Below are 20,585 nucleotides of genomic sequence, written 5' to 3' on the forward strand. Positions count from 1 at the left end.
TGCTGTCCTGCGGCAGCAGTGGGGAGATGTGGGCCGGCATATCTAGGTGCGACAAGGCAGGGATTGCTCCCCTTTCTCAACACACCACCCATTTCCCCAAGGCTCAGCAGAGCATCCCAGTTATTCAAGGGGCCCCTGGGCGGACCAAGGCGTTAGTAGCGAAAGACAGACTCTCGCGGGCCTAACAGAGGCTAGTGGCTGGGATGAGGGAATGCATGTAGAATCACGGGCTGGGATAAACCCCACCAGCGACTGGCTGGACACGTGGCCATGTCCCCAGGGACTTCGCGGGCATCGGGTCAGCGCCCGCAGCCCAGACAAGCCATTCACTGGCTGTGCCACGGGCCCAGTGGGATGGGCCCTGTTGGAGGTAAAAGGCTTCCTCAGACCTACTAGAGGCTGAAACCAGAAAGAGGGCACCTTCCTCCTTTTCTCTCCTCTGCCTTGTGAACCCAGAGTTTAGCATCAAACCCTGGAGCAACGAGAAACCATGAAAGGGAGGAATTCCTAAAAAGGGAAAAATCCTGATAAGATTGAATTTTAAGCCTTAAGTGACTGACAAATCATATATGGACAGAGCTTATAGACATGCACATAGATTAAGTGCCTGTAAAAGATAGGGACAAAGCCCCCAGGGACTGGCTGCAGATATGGCCATGTATCACCATGTGGAATTATACGGCTGCAATTCTACACAGTGCATTGTAGAAGAGAAAGGTTCCTTTTCGCACACTGCACTGGGCAGCTTCCCTCCGCCCGCCCCAGCTGTCCTCTGCCCAGGGGGCCTGATCTGTGGGGACCGCATCAGTGACTTTCAGCTGGGCTTGGCCCTCGGGGAGCGCTGGGAGGAGGTCAGAGGGAAGAGAGCAAGGTCGGGGTGCCTGTCACCCCATATCCCTCCTTGCAGTTGCCCTGGCTTTGTTCCATGGCTGAGGGTCAGCGACTTTGGCATCCTTGTAGCCACTCCCTTCTCTCCTCCCCTCCAGCCTAGGGTGGTGCCAACCTTGAAATACTCAGTGCCATCTATATTGGCCAGTTGGGTTTTATATATATATACATATATATATATTAGCTGTTTTGTCCAAATCTCCTTTTTTCTTACTGAATTTTATTGTCCGCTAGTTTTATCAGTTACTGAGGGAAATGTGTTAAAATCTCCCACTCTGATTGTCAGTTTGCCTACTTCCATTTCAGTTCTATCAGTTCTTCTTGTGTACATTTTGAGGGTATACTATTAGGTGTCAAATTTCAGGATTGTTTTATCTTGGTGAAACTTCTTTTATTGTAAAATGTCCCTCTTTATTTTTAATAATGCTTCTTGCCTTAAAGTCTGATATTAATATAGCTACCTCAACTTTTTTTTGGTTAGTGTTTACATGGCATTAATTTCTATCCTTTTACTTTTTTGGAAAAACTGAGATTTATTTATTGATTTTTTAAGAGCAATTTTAGACTTTCAGCAAAACTGAGCGGAAGATACAGTGATGTCCCGAGTGCCCCTCCCCCGCACGTGTGCCTCGACACGCCCACCAGAGTGGTGCCTTTGCTACGGTGACCAACGACAACCTGTACATTTGTCACAACTGACGAACTACCGTGACACTGCATCATCACCCAGAGCCCGCAGTGCACGTTAGGGTTCACTCTTGGTGTCTTGTGTTCTGTGGGTTTTGGCAATACACAATGCCAAGTATCCACCACGGTGTCGCCATGTGGAGCAGTGTCACTGCCCTACAGCCCTCTGTGCTCCGCCTGTGTCACTGCCCTACAGCCCTCTGTGCTCCGCCTGTGTCACTGCCCTGCAGCCCTCTGTGCTCCGCCTGTGTCACTGCCCTACAGCCCTCTGTGCTCCGCCTGTGTCACTGCCCTACAGCCCTCTGTGCTCCGCCTGTGTCACTGCCCTACAGCCCTCTGTGCTCCGCCTGTGTCACTGCCCTGCAGCCCTCTGTGCTCCGCCTGTGTCACTGCCCTACAGCCCTCTGTGCTCCGCCTGTGTCACTGCCCTACAGCCCTCTGTGCTCCGCCTGTGTCACTGCCCTACAGCCCTCTGTGCTCCGCCTGTGTCACTGCCCTACAGCCCTCTGTGCTCCGCCTGCTCATGTCCCCCCAGCGCTGATCTCTTCACTGTCTCCACAGTCTTGCCTCTTCCGGAATGTCACACAGGTGCGGCCACACAGCTGGCCTTGTCACACTGGCCTCTTTCACTTAAATATAGGCCTTTGGGGTTTCTCCATGCCTTTTCCATCCTTTTACTTCTAACTGTTCTGAATCGTCCAAACTGTGTCTTTTGTAAGCAGCTTTTCCCCTTCCAGCCTAATAATCTATGTCTTTTATTGAAATATTTATTATGTTTACACTGACTGCATTTCCAGCTATATTAGGGTTTATAATTACCCTTTTGCCACCTCTTTCCAGCTATTCTGCCTGTTCATGTTCCTTTTGTCTCCCCTTTCCTGCTTTCTTTTGGATTATTATTATTTTTAAATTATTCCATTCTTTCCCCTCTACTAGCAAGTTTTTGCATATCATTTCACTAGTTTTAATGGTCACCTGGAGATTGCAACATGCATCACTGACTTATTAACGTCTAATAAAGATTAATATCTTTCCACCTCCCGCACAATGCAAGGACGTTATTCTTTAATTCTGTTTATCCCTCCTGCCTTGGTGTCTCGCATTGCGATTCTCTACCTGCCCACACCCCACAAGGCATTGCTGTTATTGCTCTCCACAGTCAAGAGGCATTTGCTCACGTATTTTCTCTTTCTATTGCTCATTGTTCTTTTTGCACCTCTCTCTCCTTTCTTTAATCATTTCCTCTGTTGAAAGAAAGCCTTCTGGTGTTTCCCGAAGTGGTAAATTCTCTGCTTTTGTTTGCCTGAAAGTATCTTTATTTTACTTTTCTTTCTGAAGGGTATCTTTGCTGGATATGGAATTCTAGGTCTGAGTGGGTTTTCCTCTAGAACTTAGAAGATAGGAGCCCATTATCCTCGGCCTCCAGCATTTATTCCGAGAAGTCCATATTTTGCCTCATTTTTGTACCCTGGAATGTCGTGTGTCTTCTTCGCCTGACTTCTTTAAACATTTCTATTTGTCTTTGATTTACTACAGATTTACTTCAGTGTGTGTAGCTGTGGTTTTCTTGTTACTAATAGTCATCCTGCTCCAATTAACCCCCTTTCGATGTACTTATTGTCCCACTTCAGAGATTGGGAAATTGAGCCAGCACAAGGAGGCAGGCTGGGTGATGGTGGCCGAGGCCTCCAGGTTTCTTGGTCCAGTATTCACCAGCCCCTCGCGGGCAGCGCCACTCTCTTCCCAGGCCCTCAGCGAGTCTCCCCACCCCCCTCCCACCTTCTCTCTTCCTGCTGGGGCTCCATGAACAATAGAAACTGCACGCAGTCCGACGGCTCTGGAAGACTCTGGGGCTATGGTCTGGATTGTGTGTCCCTCACATTCATACGTTGAAACCTCGCCCCCCACGATGATGGGGTTAGAGGGGCCTGTAGGAGGCGACTGTTAGCACAGCCACGCCCTCCTGAACGGGGCCAGCGCCGTAAGAAGGGCCCAGACAGCCCTGCCCGCCGCCCCGTGAGGGTGCAGAAGGCGGCCCCTGCGGACCGCAGAGCGGCCGCGCCCCACCCGCGTCTGCTGGCGCCTCCGCCCACGTCCCAGTCTTGAGGACGTGAGAAATAAATGTCTGTCGTTTGCAAGCCATCGTCTGTGGTGCGCTGTCACAGACGGCTGGACAAACCAGGACATTCGGGTTGAGAGGTATTCCTAGTTATCACCGTGCTCAGGCTGGCGGGGGACCAGGCGCGGCACACCCTCTGTTCACTGACACCCCTTTCTAGAGACATCCTAGAGTGGGGCGAAGATCTGGCTTCCGGGTCAGATCGTCTGGGCTTATATCCCAGCGTTGCCCCCCGCCAGCTGTGTGACCCACAGAAGGCCGTCCAGCCATCCTCCGCTCCTCCCCCATGAGATAGCACCGCTCACGGTGGCACTGCTTCGTAGCGAGGTATTTGTTGTTGTTGTTTGTTCGTTTTTGAAGAGCAGATCGGCTAATATTGCAAAGTCATTGGAACAATGTCTGGAACAAAAGCTCTGTGTAATTGTTACCTGCCACGCTGAGTAAGTGCAGAACTTGGTCCCTGTCTTCAGAGTACACACCGGGAAGTGGAGCCGTGAACGTGGACAATGACAGGTGATGCAGCAGCGCAGGGACCCGACAGTGGACAAGGCCCAGATGGGAGCAGCCCAGGGTCTCTGGGGGCTCCAAGGGCCAGCAGAGTGGCCCACACCTCTGGCAGTGTGTGCGGCAGGCATGGCGAGACCAGGCCACCCAGCAGCTTGCCAGGCACGTTGGCGATCCACTTCAAAGGAAAGAGGACTCTCTTTAGTCCAAACCATGTCATGCGACCAGAGGTGTGAGCTCCTCACTGTCTCGGCACTAACAGAGTCTCAGCAGCCAATTGGCTTCATTTCTGCATTCACCAGACTCCACAACTCGCATTTCCCCCCAGCGATTAATAGAGGAGACACCTAGGGCTATTTCAGGGAACAGAAGAGCCACTCAAAGTGGCCAAATTGTTAGAAGCCAGCTTGGAAGCAGAGCATGGAAATAACGCTCCATTCCAGGGTAACTGCCCTTCTTGAAGCACCCAGGGAACCGATGTCATTGCCAGATGAATCCTTTCACTGGCCTTTTCAATAATGTTTTGCTTTGGAGCATCCTGGTGGTGTACAAAGTGCGGGTTTGGGGACAGACATACCCAGATTTGGAATCTGGTCCCCACTGTGTTAATCTGGAGTCTAGGACCAATCCCCCAGCCCTCTCCAGCCCCACCCCATAACTTCAATGGGTGCCTCAGGGCACTGTTAGGAGGACTTCCCCCACCAGGCGGGGAAGAGGAGCTTGTTGCCCCACAAGCTCTGGGCAGGATGGCTCGACCCCAATCACACCTGCCCTGACGACCTTGCATGATTCCAGAGTCTGATTTCCCAGGAGCTGGCATCTTCTTGACCACTTCTGCTGAGAGGTCCTGACTTCCTTTTGGGGGGTGGTGTCATCTCTGTGCGTGACATCGAGGCAGGTGTGAAACTTACTTCCTGCTCTGAGAACCAGGGAAGCCACTCACAAGATCCAAGAAAGGAGGCTGGGATGAGTCAGACAAAGAACTGGGATAGCTGACCTGACCTGCTGAGCTCGTCTCCACCCGCGTCCGTCCGCACGGGCCTCTCATTCCTCTTTGCCCCCTGCCAGCTGCGCCAGGCAATGCAGGAGCTCTGCGCTCTTCTCCCGCATTGCACATCTGGTCCTTCAGGGACTCAGCAGACCGCATGGGGTTGGATTCAACAGCATTCACCTTTCTCAGAAGGCAACTACGAACATAAAGTTTTCATTCTGATGTTTGAGTTGCTTTTGTTTGTGTTTTTCCCCAACCAGAGCCTGAGACAAATCCTTGCAAAGAAGCCACTGTGGAGCTAGGCCAGGAGGCAGGAGGGAGGCAGGGAGGAGCAGGGCAGGAAGACACCTGCGGCTGGCATTAGCAAGAGCTTCGGCAGGCAGCGGGAGGGAGCTCTGCGGGGATGTGTGAGAAAAGCCAGTGGGAATTGCCCTTTGAAGCTCCTAGTTTGAGGCATGTGGGCCCCGCCACTGTTTAAGAGTTGTCCAGGAAGCAACAGATCCCGTTCCCAGGCTGCAGGAGCTGAGCCAGATGCTGCACCCTCAGAGAAAACTCGGAAGCGGAAAAGCAAAAGGACCGTGGCCCTTGCCTCGAGTTGCATTGGATGTGTGCTTGGACCTGCCCACCTACCGTGGCTGAAACTGGAGGTGACCAAGTTCAAGCAAGACACTCATGGCAGATTAAAGAATTCTCAATTCTCACCATGGTTCAATTAAACTAGTGACTGCCTGCTCCCCATTAGGGTCTGATCTGTAGCCGTTGCCTCTGTAGCACCTCCCTTCCAGGAAGAAGGGCAAGACAAAGCCCACACCGAAATCCCCTAAGGCAAGAACCAGGTTGTAGGCGATGGCTCAGACCTGTGGGGTGCACGGGCGCCGGTGGCGCAGGCCCTGCGGGGTGCTCGGGCACCGGAGGAGCTGCTGTAGGGTCCCTCTCCCCAGCAAGGCCGGCAGGCTGCTGCCCAGCGCTCAGGGTCTGGTCTATTTGCTCAGGCTCTGTCGACTGGGGATTTTTCTTCCCTGAGAACTTTGTGGAGGATGTGAGCAGTGTCCCCAGGGTCCCGCCCAGTTGGGGCCGTGGCCATGCAGCGTCTTTCCTAGCCTCCACAGGTATTTTCAGTGGCTTGCTTCCCTGTCGGGACGCTTCAAAGCCACCCTCGAGGAGCAGTCCACACGAGGACAGCGGCTGATGCCTTCACGCTGGAGCACCAGGAAAGCGCCTCCCTCTTAGGTTTTCTGTAGTGGGAGGAGGGAATGTGCAGTGCTGGGAGCTGGGCTTTTCCCTGTTTGAAGGCGCGGTCCCGATTATGAGTGTGGCTGCAGGGCTAGGAGAAGACTCACTTCAATCTTCAGTTTTTTCAGCTTGGCCAGCAGTGGCCAGACCAAGTCTGGAGCCACTTCCTGTCCCCAAACAGCACCCAGACACCACGCTGTAGCCAAAGCAGCCGTGCTGGGCTGAGGCTCTGATAATCCCTTGGTCCAACTTCTTGCATGACCTCCAAGCTGCGCTTCAGGGTGGTTTGGGGTTTCTCTCATGATAAGATCATGGGCTCAGGAGTCTTTCAGTCCTGCTGACCCTGGGCAAGCTGCTCAGCACTTTGAAAGTCAGTTTTCTTATCTGACAAAGAGACGGCCAAGTCCAGGGCTTTGCTCAACACGGTCAGCCCTCCACACCGCAGGTTCCGCGACTCGGCTTCAACCACCTGCAGGCGGAAAACAGTCGAAAATAAAATTGATGGTTTGTGTAAGTACTGAACACATACAGACTGTTTTCCCTGTCATTATCCCTAAACCGTGTGGTATAACAGCTGCGTGTGGCGTCTGCACTGTACTCGGTGTCGCAGTGATCTAGAGAGGACGGAGAGCACGCAGGAGGGCGCGGTTATGTGCAAACACTGCGCCACGTTGCATCAGGACTGAGCAGCACGGGTTTTGGTATCTGCGAGGTTCTTGGGACCAATACCCGAAGGGTACCAAGGAATGATCGTGCATTCCTAGCGGCTGCTGTTCTAAATGATGTTTCTGGGGAGAAGCAAAGACAACTGCGAGTGTGGGGTCCCCAGGGGAAGGGACCTGCATCCAGGCCCTGAGGAAGGGAGAGTTCCCTGTCTCTTCCTGCGAAAGCCCTGGCGAGGAGGCAGAAGCCCGAGGCAAATCTTTCTAGAATGTTTACTCACTCGGACTTCCACTGTAGCAGCTCTGGCAGTGAGGGCTAGGACTTCGCTGTGGCTCCTCACTGGGGCAGGGTCTGTCCCTAACCCTGGATTCCACACCCCGCCCAGCTCGGCGGCTCTGCCTGGGGGGAGGTGGTGGAGTGCCAGGGTGTGTGCCACCCACTGTGTGCCTGCCCGCCGCTGGCACCAGAGCAAGGACGGGTGGTTTGGAGGAAGCAGAGAAAGGGCCGGTGGGAACTCTGCTTCCATGCAGCCAGGGTGGTGGCCATGGAGAGCCAGCTGCAGGAGCCATGCGCTGCTCTGACTGCCAGCCCAGGAGTCAGGGGTGGTAAGGCCAGATAAGGACACAGAGTGGCTGGGACCCAGGGCCTCTGTCACCAGATTCTACTGTTTGTGTCCACAGAGCCACCGAGCTTGGGAAGGTGGGAGTGCAAGAGTGGCCAAACCCAGGGACAGCTGGATTTGGGGCCAGGAGGACCTAGGAGGACCCAGGAGGACAGGAGCACAGACCTCTCTGCTTCTGAGACAGCCAGGAAGGCCGGGAGAGCTGAGGCCGGGAGAATCCGCGTGAGGCCCCTAAGGGGACACCGGGACTGGGGCCCAGGCAGTTTGGCTCCGAGTGCAGCCCCAACCACGTGCTGTGCTGCACAGCTTTGTGGTGATGCTGTGGGACAGCCATGGGCCCTGCTCCCAGGCGCAGACAGAGGGGGACACAGCTGGGGGACAGCGGGGGACACAGCTGGGACACAAGGCCAGCACTCTCTGACTCCAAAGCTCAGGTCCCATTTTTAGGCCTCAAGAATGGGCTGGATCCCCAGGATCTCAGCCCCAAAAGCTTAAAACAGGGCTAAGCTGCCTCCATGTTCGTTTGTGAGCCGCTTGCTTTCCCTGACTGTTTATTTTGGATCCTGGGCCCTGCATCCTCCCTTGCCACCCGCTACCCCAGCTTTAATTAGAGCTCACGATCGAGTCCAGAGCGCGTTCCATGCATCAGCTCCCCCGGCACGGACTGCTCCTGTCTCTCGCTCCTCGCAGAGCTGATGAGTGTGGGGGTGGCTCGGTGGCTTAGAGCTCAGGTAATCTGCAAGATGAGCCTCTGAGGACAGCAGAGAATAACGCCTGGCTGGAACCACAAAAGCAACGTTAGGCGACGATGCTTGACCCTCGAGGAAGCTCTTCCCAACTGCTCAGAAGCAGGCAAAGCTCAGAGCAGGATGTGTGTGAGAAGAGGACTGAGTTCCAGTGGAAATGACAGAGGATGCAGAGAAGCAGAAGATAATCGTCCCAATTGGGACTGAAGGCAGAATTTTGACATACATGGAGCCTTGGTGACATGCATAAAATAAAATGCAATAAAATCTCAAAAGCAAGGGACAAATACACTGAGCTTACTTCAGCTCCGTGACTTAGAGTTTCTGTACACTTCTAAAGAGGTTAGATTTAGGTTTCTGTGGGCAGAAATCACCATGGGGCTGAACCCAGAGATGGTTCTCTTGGAAAAGCTCCCTGGAGGGCCGGCTGACCCACCTGCGTGGCAGGACCCACAGGTACAAAGCGTTGAGTGGTGACTGAGTCGGACTGAGCTGAGGGCTCTATGAGAAGTGGGACCCTGCTGTGGCATTAATAAAAGTTTGGAAAATACAGAAAAGGTGGGAGGAGGAGACATTGATTCCCTCCTAAGCATATAGCCCAGACACAGCTGGTACTGTCATTTTATTATTTTTCATTACTGTCTTTTTTTCCCCATGTATTTCTGTGATCACACTGTGCAAACAAATTTTATATACTCTTTTCCCCCTAAATGGGCTTACATGTGTTATTGCTTTGTAAAAATTACTTTATTAGTTGCACTACATCCCATCAAGTGCATGAGTTCTGGTTTGATAGCTCCTCTTCGAACATTTGCGTCATTTCTAGTTTTTCACTGTTATAAGTATGTTTGTACATAGGACTATTTTCCATCTCTAAGGTTATTTCGTTAGAAAAGACCTCCAGGACTACAGTTAGAGAATCAAAGAGCATAACTATTTTGAAAACTTTTGTTGAAAATTACCAAGCGGCCCTTCCCGGGGAGAATCCCAGTCTGCAGTGTCACCGTCCTGGGCCAGCCCGGAGCCGCCGTCAGCTTCCGCCCTACGGCACAGGCTCCGCTTCTCTTTGCTGTTTTCTGATTCATTCATTCGGTCATCCAACAGTGACTGAGCCTCTGCTGTATGCCGGGCATCCTTTGTGCGCAGTGGAAGCAAAAATGAATCTGGCACGTCACTGCTCCTCAAAGAACCCCGTGTGGAAGAGAAGGCGGATGGCGCAGCGTGCTCTGAGGGCCGTGTGCTGGGCGGCCTGTGCAGACAGCCGCAGCTCTGCTTCCGGCCCAGCGTCCTCCCTAACCCTAGTGTTCCAGGAGCACCTCCCCTGCGTGTCCTTTCTCTAGAACACCTCTTCTCTCGCCCGCTGCCCCGCTTGGGTGCCCACGCTGGAGCCTCGGAGCTCTCAGCTCTGGCGCATCTGTGCCTTTGTCTTCAGCTTCCTACCCAGCCAGCCCAGCACTGTCTCCCCTGCCCCCCTCCGGCTGCTGTGTCTTTTGTTTTTGCTCTGCAGCCTGGGCACTCCTGCACAGCCACAGCCTCTGGGCCCTTCTCCACACCTCTCAGCCCATCCTGAGCTCTCAGCCGCCGGGGTGCAGAGAGGACGTCTGGTAGGCACTGCGACACTGCAGCCGAGACGGATGGACTCTCCTCAGAGCATTTCCACCGTCACTGAGCCACCTGGGGGGTCTTTGGGAAGAGACTTGGGCAATGGCCCTTTTGGGAATTATACAAATGCAAATATTTCAGGGGACAGGAGATTTTTTCCTTGCAGCTTCATTAGGTGCAAGCTATTGGCCTAAAGTGTTAATGTTCTTTCTATTTTTTCTCCGTCATAACGTGTTTTGAGGTAAGAACTGTTCATGCAGTTTGATTCCTTTTCTTTTTGCCAACTCTTGCACAGAGGCAAAGTTGATAAGAAGGAAGTGGTCCCTCCCCAGTCCCAGAGGACTGTAACAGTAACACTTTAGCTTGCCTCTAATTACAGCCACCATGACAGTTCATATGTTGTAGCAATAAAAATAACCATAAACCTTACATAATCATTAAAGTTAAGCAAACAGCCCCTCACTGCACCATAATGTACAGGTAGTTGCTAATAACCCAGGAACAGCATTGGGGCATTCAAGGAACATCTTTCCTATCTCCACAGTTTCTTAAACAACTTCAGAGACACATTTTTATTAAGTATATGCAAGGCAGATGATCTTAAACCTCAAGAAGAGTGTGCATAATAATTGTGTACTCTTCTAATGCTCTCCAAAGACCTATTCAGAGTCCATTCTGAAAGACAATAATATATCAAGAAGTTCTGCAAACTTCCTCCTAATGAAGACATGCCAATTTGAGACCAAGAATGCGGCCTCGAAGGACAAAATAACCACTGCTCTCAGTCTCTCGGTGTTTTGCTACTTTATTTCAGAGTGATTCAAAATCTAATTAAATTTCTAAACTCTAATGAAATTACAGAAGAAAAATCATTTAGGATTATATTATGTACAATTATTCACAGCTGAAAATTATAGTTACCCTCTTTCACCAGGATGGAGTCTATTGGGAAAACCCTTGTTATTTATCTACCTATAAATCTGACATTTCTCCCACTCTTTACAGGTTGGAGGTAAAGTTGAATTAATTAAATGTATATATCCTGAGCTGCAACAAATAGGTGGGGAGGGAGTTCAAAGAGAGGGAGAAAGCATGTCGGTTGAGATCACCTTATGTAAAAAATTCTGGGAAAGGTGAGGGCAGACTGACACTGGGCAGGTGCTCTGAGTCTGGGATCTCTGGAAGCAGAAGCATTGTGCATAGGAGGAGAAGGGCAAAGCTTTAGACGATGAACTTAGGTGTGCATGTGCATTCCAAGCTCTGGTTGGCTTTAAAAATCTTAGCTTATTTTTCTATAGGTTAGAGGAAGACTTGCTATCAGAAGATTACTTAGGAATGGTGGCCTGAATTTCTAGAATACTATTTTTTTAGAGACAGAGTCTCAATATGCTTCCCAAGTTGGAATTCAGTGGTGCAATCATAGCTCATTGCAGCCTCAAACTCCTGGGCTCAAGTGATCCTCCTGCTCCAGCTTCCCAAGTAGCTAAGACTACAGGTGCACACCACCATGCTTGGTTGAACTTCTATTTTAAAAGGGTTCAATGATTTGATCAATCCATGCTAATATAAATAATCAGACTGTTTTAAATAGTCAGCAGCTGGTTGGCAATTTTACGAAATCTGTTTGCAGTCTTTAATCTCTGTGAATAGAAAGCTTTGAAAATACTACCATAGTTATAAGTATTGTAGTGCAACAGGTTTGGCTTTGGGAGACTTGGACTTTCAGGAATATAGACGAGGTAATTTAAATATTTCTTCCCATTAAGAATGACTAGAAAAGTTAGACAAAATACATTTTTTAAACATCTACTTAAAGATATCAGAGAGCTAATAAGGTAATATGGAATTATGAGAATAATATCTAGGAGATGAAAGGCAAAAATGAACCTGGCATTTGAAAAGTTGTTTTTCCAGAGGCATCTTTCAATGCCAGGAGAGGTGGCTGAGAGGCTGAGAAGTGAGTAAAGCAGTGAGTAGCTTTGAGGGGGTAGAATGCAGAACCTGCCAAGGAAGAGGAATGCTGGTAATCCTCCCAACCTTAGGTCAGTATGCTAAAGGACTAATCCCTAGGAGAATGGTGAACTGGAAACAAATTGGCCCTCAAAAGGACCAAAGGCCAGCTTTAATTTATCACAATCTCTGAAATCATATTTAGGGGTTGCAGTTTTGCTAGGGAAACCTACAAGACTGTCAGAAGCAACATGAATCCATTTGGAGGAAGATATCATAGTCCTCAGCTTAAAATTATTTTACTTCTATAATTGTTTTTACAATGTCAAAGACTCATTAAAAAATAACAAGCAGGCACACGAGAAGACAGTAAAGTGTGTCTGTGTGTGTGCACACACACATGAGAGAAACAATAGGCAATAGAAACAGACCCATAGTTGGTCCAGGAAATAAAGCTACCAGAATATAGACTTTGGAAGAACTATGTTTACTTTGTATAAGAAATAAAATATAAGATTGTAAATCTTGGCAGAGAACTAAAAAGTATAAAAAAGGATTAATGAAATGATTCTTTTGATAAATTTTAATCAAATGAAAATTCTAGAGTACCAGAAGGAGAGGATAAAGAGAATTAAACAGAAAAAATATTTTAAGAGATAATGGCTAAGAATTTTCTAAAACTAACACAAAATATCAAGCCATATATTCAAGAAGTTCTAAAAATTCCAAGCACAATAAATCAAAAGAAAATCTTACTTAGGCATATCAGAGTAAAACTGTTGAAAGTGAAAGACAAAGGAAAAGAATAGTCATAGACAGAAAGAGAAGAAAAATTATCTTCAAAAGAGTGACGATAAGATTGCCATAGATGGATTTTTGTGGCAGCAATAAGGCTTAAACTTGAGAGTTCTTCACTTGCATGGACTCTTCTGGGACATTTGTTTACATGGTTAAAGCCTTTTAGAGAACTTGCGGGTAAGAAATTTTAATGTTAACTGATTAAGACCACTCCTTTCCCACTCCAATTTCTCTCCATGTACTAGACACTTTGATGGACTGGGTTAAAGTAGTTCTAGGATTTAGGGGGGTCAGGTGAAGGTGAAGTTGAGTTGAGAGATTCATTTAGTTTTGGTTTAATGGGATATAGTTATATGGTTCTTGGTTACCTTCACATATATCATTAAGATACAGAAACAGTTCTCAGTACTACTCTTCTACTGCCTATTGTGGTCACTCACAATGACACAAAGGTGCAGGGTCATAGATTGCATCTAACTACCAATGTGCCCATGCTGGTTAGCAATGGAAGTATGTGGGTAGTAGAGAAAAACATGCAAGCAAACAAACAAAAAATCTGAAACATACAGAATCCAGAATCTAGTCTATGGAAATTCTTCCAAATCTTATACCTTGTAAATATGAAAGAAACTTGATAGGGGTTTTCCCAATTTCGGCAACAATCATAAAGTTTTTTTTTTTTTTTGGCTGCATTACTAGTAAGAGTGGTGCTAAAGAAACTTTTCATAAATAATCAGCAACAAAAAATAAATTTTAATTATGTTAGTAGAAACTTTCTATAAAAATAGTTATAAAAAGAGACATAAAAGAATATGTAGCAAAAAATGGAGAAAAAGTATTGTATAGTCTTGTCATGCCGTTAATAAAAATAATATTTTGATTTTTAAGATTTTTGATGTTTGTAGCATGTTTAGCTTTTACAAATTTTATAAATTTGTAATTTTCTGTGATTTCTTCTCTCATTCTAAGTAAATGTGCACTTTTAAACCTGATTTTGTGTTCTTTTTCTTAAATCAACTCTCCTAAATTTTATACTCTTCAGAACACACAAAACTTGGATCTTCCACTGCAGATAGCTTTTAAACAAAATAATAAAAGTCAATAAAATAATATATTTAGAGTGGTAAAGGAAAATTATTGCTCATGTTTAATTCCAGCAATATTAAGCAAAAAATCTTATATAAATGAAAATGAAATAAAGGCTCTTTCAGGGAAAAAATAAGAGAATTTGTCACCTGCATACTCACATTGAAAAATATATTAATACAAAAGCATTCTTCAAGAAGAAGGAAAATGCTCCCAGATGGACTTACAGATGTAGGAAGGAGTAAAGAGCAACAAAAAAACATTTTACTATATAAAGGAATTGTCATCATCATCATCATCATCATCTTTCATTACTCTCACTATTACTTAGCAGGTGTTGATATCTGGCAGAGCAAGTTCCCCTCCACCAACAATCCTCACCCCTACCCTACACTCTTTAAAAATATACTTACTCATAGGCTTGTATTTTTCTATATTGGATTTAAACTCAGTATATGAAGCTCCTAAAATTTCATCTGGGATTTTTATTGTCATTATATTGAATCTATACATTTCAGAGAGCTATCATCTTTATAATGTTAAACTGTCCCATATGTAAATGTGCTGTTCTTTGCATTTATTCAGGTCTTCTTTAATGTTATTCACTGGAGATTTATATGTCTCCATAAATGAGTTGTGCATTCGTCATTAAGTAAGTTTCTAGATAATATGCAATTGAAGTTGCTATTGCGAATGGTATCTTAATATTTGCATAGATTTTTAAATTTATTTTTGCTGCTATTGCTTTATATAGTTGCTTTGTGTTCAAATATCTGGCTTGGCTCCTTTATTAATTTTCATTATTGTATACTAATTCTGTTGAGATTTCTATTCAGATAATTATTTCATTTGGAAGTAATGACAATTTTGTTTCTTCCTTTTCAACACCAAGAACTTTTTTTTGTTTTTAAAAACCATAAACAAGTATTGAACTTTATTAAATATATTTTATGCATCTATTCAGATAATCATATATTTTTGTCCTTTGATCCACAGATACAGTAAATAACATTGGTAGATTTCCTAATTTCAAACCATTCTTGAATTTCTTGAATAAACTGTATTTGATATAGTTTATTAGTTTTCTTAAATGAGTGGTAGAATTTGATTTGTTAATATTTTATATTATATATATTCATACGTGAATATCTTTTTTTGTACTTCTCTTTGTTGGCTTTGGCACCCAGACGATATGAGCTTTTATTAAAATGAATAGAGTAGGTTTTCCTCCATTTTTTCTTTGTAAAAATTTGTGTAAGAAATATTTGTTCCTGTAAAATTTGGTAGAGCCCACTTATAAGGCCATCTAAACATGGATTTTTTAAAGGAATAATGTCTTTGATTACCTTTTCAATTTTTTCATGGCCATTGTATCTTTAAATTGTCTATTTATTTTTATTCTAATTTTGATATTTTCTATTTTTACCAGTTTTTGTTCATTTCTTTGAGGCTTTTAATTATATTAATGTAAATCTTCATAATTTTTTTAAAAACTCTCAATTTTGTCATAATATCTTATATATTTATATGTTATTTCTCCTCTCTCCCTGATAAATCTTGCTAGTGATCCATTGTATTAATCTTTGTAAGTAACCAGTGTTTTGTTAATTATTTCTATTGTATGCCTCTTTTCTCCCCTTTTACCTTAGTAATAAAACTCTCAACTTTACCTAGGACATTAGGATGAAAGATAACATTTCCCAGCCTCTTTGTAGTTACGTGTGGTCATATGATGAAGTTCTTGCCAATGAAATGTAAGAGAAAATAACATGTCACAAAATTTGTATTCTCTTTTTGTTGAGTATAAATGAATTAGTATAAGCTTATCCATAAGTCATTAAATATGAAATGTCTGATTTTGAATCAAAAGTGTAGTTTATTATATCTCAAACAAGAAGCAGTACAATTAATCAAAGTCTGTGCCTAAACTGTCCACACAGTTTTGCCATCTTAACGGCAGCTTGTTTATGCCAGTAGCAAAGAAGCCTGGAGAGCGAGTGTTGATGAAATTGCAAAAGGCGTTTTCCACAGCTTGTTGAGAAATGAATATTTTTTTTCTTGCAAGAAGTGGTCCAAAGCTTGGAAGGAACAGTAGGCAGTGGGTGCAAGACCTGGTGAACACAGGGGATGACAGAGTTTCCAAGTCCAGCCTCTGTAGTTTGAGCAGCGTTGTTGCACCATGTGGTCAAGCATCGTCTTGCAGGAGGATTGGCCTATTGGCCAATCTCGGCTGCTTAATCACAAGCATCCTCCTCGTTTTGTTCAATTGGTTGCAGTAGACATCCACCGTAATTGACTGACCAGGTTTCATGAACCGTAGTGGATAATACCAGCACCGGACCACCAAATAGACACCATTAGCTTTTTTTGATGAATATTCAATTTTGAACTGGGTTTTAGCACTTCATCTTTATCCGACCATTGTGCCAAATGCTTGCTATTGTCAGAAGGAATCCATTTTTCATCACACATAACAATACAGTGTAGAAATGGTTCACCTTTATGTCGTGACAGCAAAGAAAGGCAGACTTCGAGATGGTTTCTCTTCTGACGCTCATTTAATTCATGTGGTACCCATCTTCCACTTGCGTCAGACTGAGTTTTGTTCATTTAAAATTTAAATAGCCTGTTTTTATGATTCTGAGGTTTCATCCCTGACCTATCATGATCCATCCCTGTGATTTTTCTACCCCTCAATTTCTTGAGCTTGTCAATACCTTTCTGTTTTGGAATAAATTAATTCATTTAGCATATGATAACTTCCATCTGATGTCCTCCAGTCTCTTACCTCCAACCTCCCATATCAATGTCGTATAGAATTTTAATTCTGAAAATATGCGTGCTTGTATCTCCATAATCATCTTAAAAATCAAAATAGTAGGGAAATTAAAATGGAGAAAAGAGGGATTTTTTAAATATGTATATATTTTCTCCATTCTTTTGATAATCCCACATTTGAACAACAGCCTTAAAAATTTTTTTTAACACTAACTTTTAGTATCTTTCTTCGGCTTCTTGAATTTCTCTTTTGCTAGAGTATTTCTTCTGAGTGTTTTCAAAGAGATTCAGAAGTTTTGCATGACCAAAAATATCTTTATTTTATTTTTTGCATTTAAATGAGAGTTTGGCTGAATATAGAATTCTTGGTTTCAAGTCCTTTTACTTCACATATATTCTGATTCATTTTTCTCTGTCAGTGATGTTCATTTTCTCTCTTAAACCTCTTAGAATTTTCCATTTTTTCTGTGATATTAAATTTTAATAAAATATATACAGATATTTCCCCCTCTCTTTTATATCCTTTTTAAAGATTCCTTGAACCATTTCTGTCTGAAATCTTTAATCTTTATTTCTGAGAAATTGTATTTATTATTTCTTCAAATATTCCTTCCCTCTCCATTTTTTTTTTGTCCTCTTCCAACTTTCCAGTGATGTCATGTTGACACTTTTGCTCCAAACTTCTTGACATCTATTTTATTCTTCCCACATTCCTTTCTTCTTTCTGATGACTCTGAGCGCTTTCAGGAAAAGCTGTTCTTTCAGAGTCACTAATGAATTGCTCTGCCGTATTCTTTCCTTTGTTTATCTCCTTGACTGTGTTCCTTATCTGCATACTTTCATACTAGTGACTCCGCCGTCATTCTATTTCCTAATTCGTTTGTTTCTGCTTCATGTTTCCAATACCCTCTCCTGTGTGTGCGTGTGTGTGTGCGCGCGCGCACGCTAAATTATTGGGGTTTTCCTCCTGCTCTGTTAACTCTAATTCCTCTGCTGTCATATGTTTAGTTTTTTAATTTTCTTGCTTTGTTCTTGTGCATTTCAGGTGTGTCGTCACCTCCCCCTGGGAACTCACCTGGGTTTAGGATGATCAGCTGTGGGCTTGGTGACCCGTGCTGCTGCAGCACCGTCCCAGCCCCGCTGGGGCCTCTTTGAGGGAGCTGGGAGCGTGCTGGGGAGCTGTCGCCTGCGCCTTTCCCACCTGGGCCCAAGCACTGCTTATTTGCACACCTTTTCCCTGCCCCGGAACCTTGACGTTTATGGGCCCTCATGGGGTTGCTCTGTAGCTGCGCTTGGCCCTGCTCTTGGGTGTCAATATCTCACGGCACAATGCTGTGCAAGTGAGTGTGGGAAGGTGGAGACAGTGTTAGAAAGTGCTCAGGGGCAGGCGGTTGGCAGCCACCTGCTGGTGCCGGTCTCCTGTGCTCCCTGATGTGAGCTCACCACCTGCCCACCGGATGGCACCTGGGCCTCTAGCTCCAGGCAGCCGCTGCCCGCCTGTACAGGCTGAAGCCCAGCCACCTCTGTCTCCTCAAGGGTTTCTCGTGTGTTCAGTGCAGACCCTGGGAATTCATCCATTCTCTCTCTTCTTGCATAGAAGCCCTTTGCTGGCCTGCCAGGGACCCTACGCCAGTCTATTCAGAAACCTGTGGTAACGCTTCCTTTATTTAAGTCACCCTTTATATCTTCCTGTACAGACTTGCAGTATTCATTTTGTAGGTTACCCAAAATGGAGTTGAGTTTTATAAATCAGCATTACAAAAAATAACAATGATTGCATCCACACCACACACATTTATCATGTGCCAGTCTTATTCAAGAGGCTTACACGTATTGATTCACTTAATCCTCATAACAACCCTATGAGTACATTTTCATTTCTCTTTTATTAATACAAAAGAAGAAACAAAGACACAGGGTAAGTTTAGGGTCAATGCCATCCGGCCCCTGAGTCTTTGCAGTTAATCACTGCATTATATCTGACTGTAAAAAGCCTGACTCAGTTCCAACATTGTAACTTTCTCTAAAATTGTTGCCTTCTTCCCCATTCCAAGTCTTACTGCTTAGTAAACAATATATCCTGTTGGGAATTTTACCCAAGAAGATAGGTCTTTGCGTTTGTGTAGGTAAGAAGAAATTTTTCATGTCGATCCATTTTCAGAATCCTTATTTATAAGATGACAGTTTTTCATATAAAAGAAATTATTGTTTTTACTTAAGTCTTTGAATTCCAAGGCAGAATCCAATCCAAACTGAGTATTTGTGGATGACTCGAGGCTCATGTCCTAGGCAGAGAAGCTAAGGAAAATGTTAAATCCTCCTGAGAATGAGGTGGGGGTGTGAGACCCCCAGTATTTGGTAGTGTTCTCTAAGAAGCTTCCTACATCATGTCAGATGCCCAAATAGCTTTACTCAAGGCCAAAGTCAAGAAGCAGGCATCTATCTGGATGGTTCCCATTTTTGTTGGTCTTCAAATTTGGAAAATGAGAATTTTTGCAACATTCTAAGAGATAAGACTGAGAATGAAGGTCCTGTTTTCAACAATAAGAAAAGACTGTAAGGACCATAGTTGACTAATCATCACACAGCTTTCAGATGGCCAAGTGTGGATGAAATTGGTTTCCCAGACTGAAAAAACTGCCCTGTCCTCTGAGCTCCCTTTGAACTGGGTTCGCAGAAAGCTGTGCCTCAGTTTACCCTGCCAGAAGCCCCTGAGCCAGGCCTCCTGGGTGCTAGCCCTCTGCATTACTGAGCACGGGTTGGGTCTATGGCTTCCCCAAAATTGGCCAGTAGAGGACCAGCTCCTGAGCTCCCAGGGGGCACTCAACAAAAATTGAAGGTGAAAGTTACTCTTGGGTTTTAGTAGTTTCATTATTCCAAGATTTATTACTTTAATAATGAAATTTGCATTAATACCTTAATGGACTTCATACTTTTTATTATGACCTGGCCATATTTGAGAAAAATTTAGAACCACAATATTATTCTTGGGTCAGTAACAGAAGTGTGCACAGCCATGCAGAGGTAGAGAAAGAAATTAAGGCATGTGTATGTAAAGGCATAAATAGAATTTTTATAATCAGGAAATAATATTAAAACAACAACACATATATATGTATTTATGGTAAGATCGGGTCACATTTATGTATCAGATTCCCTCTAGACCTCCCTAAATGTACACATATCCTTACTTTACCTTATTACTTCTGCTAACTGTGGTCCAAGGTCACATAGTTCCTTAATTGCAAAAGTCTTGGACAAGTGGGCTGCAAACACTGGCTGTGTGTGCTCGTGGCCTTCACCTTTCTTCTTTGCGTGGACGCAGGTGTCTGCACCAATTTGCTTCCTGAGAGTCAAGCAAGATGTTGAGGATAAAAGAACTCTCATTTGCTGGTACACACCCTCCTGTCTGCTTGCTATTTCATTAGCCATGTACCAGTTTAGGTTGGTTCCTGTCTTTTACTTGTTTTGATTTTTTGTAAATTGTTTTGATTTCAGAATATTACAGGGATACAAACGTTTAGCTTACATATATTGCCTTTGTTCAACCGAATCAGAGCTACAAGCGTGTCCATCCCCCAGACAGTGCACACCATACCCATTACGTGTGAATATACCCATCCCTCCTCCCCACCCACCTGCCTGACGCGAAATGAATGTTACTACTATATGTGCACATAAGGGTTGATTGGTTAGTACCAATTTGATGGTGAGTGCATGTGGTGCTTGTTTTTCCATTCTTGCCTATTCTACTAAGTGAAATATGACAAGAATGTTTTGAATTTCAATTTTCAATGATTCTGAGGTGAGCATCCTATATAGTCATCCTTATACATTTGTTCCATCACTTACTTAAGCTATGTTCCTTAAAGTGGGATTAATGGTTCAAAATTGGGGTAAACTTTTAAAGCTGCTCAT

The sequence above is a fragment of the Microcebus murinus genome, chromosome 14 (genome assembly GCF_040939455.1).
Source record: "Microcebus murinus isolate Inina chromosome 14, M.murinus_Inina_mat1.0, whole genome shotgun sequence".
NCBI lineage: Eukaryota > Metazoa > Chordata > Mammalia > Primates > Cheirogaleidae > Microcebus > Microcebus murinus.